Here is a 1,637-nt window from a genome sequence, read left to right as displayed (position 1 = left end):
GGAAAAAAAAGCCACACCTAAGCGGCCTCCACCAAACGTTTCACTTGGCACAATATTTAGACGAGTAACTGCCAAAACCCAGACTGGTCCATCGGATTACCAGACGGGAAGCTCTGGAGTCCAGTGGTGGCGCTCTGCTTCACATCTGGCTGCTTCACATCTGGGGATGTTGTTTGGAGGCAGCAGTCGGCCATGCAGCTCTATGCAGTGAGCTAATCTGAAGGCCACAGGTATTTGAAGGGCTAATTATGCACCTCAGCATCTGCTGCCCCGCTCCATCAGATTATCTGACCCAACTTGGTGCCAATCACTGCCACTTTGTTCTAACACTGCTGACTGGGGAATATTCATGACTGACTTGCTGCACAGGTTAGCATCCTATCACAGAACCACGCTGGAGTTCCTGAGAGAGTAGAAACAGTCTGCATGGCTGCTGTTTTATATACCTGTGGCCATGAAAGGATTATTTGGATGAGTGAATAATTTGGCTATGTACTGCCATTAGACAACCTGATAATGAACACTAATTAACTGACACCAAGCAGCATGTTGGTGTTTTGGCCTCCGTGGTCAAACCAAACCTCAGCAACTTTGGTGTCGTCTTGGATTCTGCCAGTTAGAGGATTCTCATGAATTAATCACAAACTCTTGTAGACATCAAACTTTAAATGAAGATGGTTATTCTTGCTTTTATCTCGTCTCGTCTTTTATTTTTGAAGGTGGGTGCAGCCAGTGCTGCTGCAAAAGCTTTAACCAACACAGGAGCGTTTTAACATGTTAGTCTGTGCTGTAGAGCCCTGGAGGCCCAGCTGCTGCCTGTTTCTCTGCCTTCTACAGTTCTTCTCAGACTGGAGAGTGTCGACTCTGTTGCTTCTGTTCAGCGAACATTTATTCAGATTGGCTTCTAACTAGTTTTATGCGTATGACGTTCCCTGAATGCTGCGTTTAGCTTTTCTATTGTTGTCTTTGATGCTTGTTTATTATGTAAAGAACTGAAACCTGCTAAATAAATACGATGTGCTCTCTCACTTGGTCTGTGAAATGTTTTATGAACAACAGGGAGGTTCAGTCCATCATCCCCCGCTCACCTCCTCGGCGGCGTGTCCTCCTCCTCCTCTTCAGCATCAGGACAATACTCTTCATCAGAGGAGTCTTCATCCTCCTCAATCGATGTCAACGAACTGAGGCGGCTGCAGGAGAGAGGCGGTCAGAAGGACAGCGAGACAGGAAGTGTGTCCGAGGCAGACGACGTTTACCTTCAGCGCGCTCACAGCTGGAAGGCCCCAGTTCAGGCGCTGCAAACAAAACAGAGATTAACGGCGGTTCTGATCAGCAGGGCTGATGACAGGAAGGATGTGCTGCTCACCTGTCCCTGCTGTACAGCCTGTTTCAGTCTGGACCGGGTCATCTTGGCTCCTGAGAGAAAACACAACCTTAGGCCAGAACCTGCACCCAGAGAAAGTGAATCTGCAGACCGATTATTGATTCTGCTATTCTGGATCCTTATGCAGAATCTGCTGAGACCTGAGACTGGATCAGCACCAAATGCAGGACGATCAACACCATCATCCATTTTCTCAGGCATCATCCAGAGGAGGTGTGGGACGGTACGCAGTCCTGGACCCCCTCAGGACCCC

The 1,637-nt window shown here is 48.4% G+C and overlaps 1 long non-coding RNA gene across 1 annotated transcript; it reads right to left on the bottom strand.

Moving 5' to 3' along the window:
* Window positions 1–1,166: 1,166 nt before the first annotated feature.
* Window positions 1,167–1,413, bottom strand: LOC118557958. The gene is made up of 3 exons (XR_004928149.1): window positions 1,367–1,413; window positions 1,257–1,295; window positions 1,167–1,190 (listed from the first exon to the last, which is right to left on the bottom strand). It is a non-coding gene; the product is annotated as an uncharacterized LOC118557958 (long non-coding RNA).
* Between the last annotated feature and the right edge of the window lie 224 nt (window positions 1,414–1,637).

Source organism: Fundulus heteroclitus, chromosome 3 (assembly GCF_011125445.2).
Source record: "Fundulus heteroclitus isolate FHET01 chromosome 3, MU-UCD_Fhet_4.1, whole genome shotgun sequence".
Classification (NCBI taxonomy): Eukaryota; Metazoa; Chordata; class Actinopteri; order Cyprinodontiformes; family Fundulidae; genus Fundulus; species Fundulus heteroclitus.
This window is presented reverse-complemented; position numbering and strand designations above follow the sequence as displayed.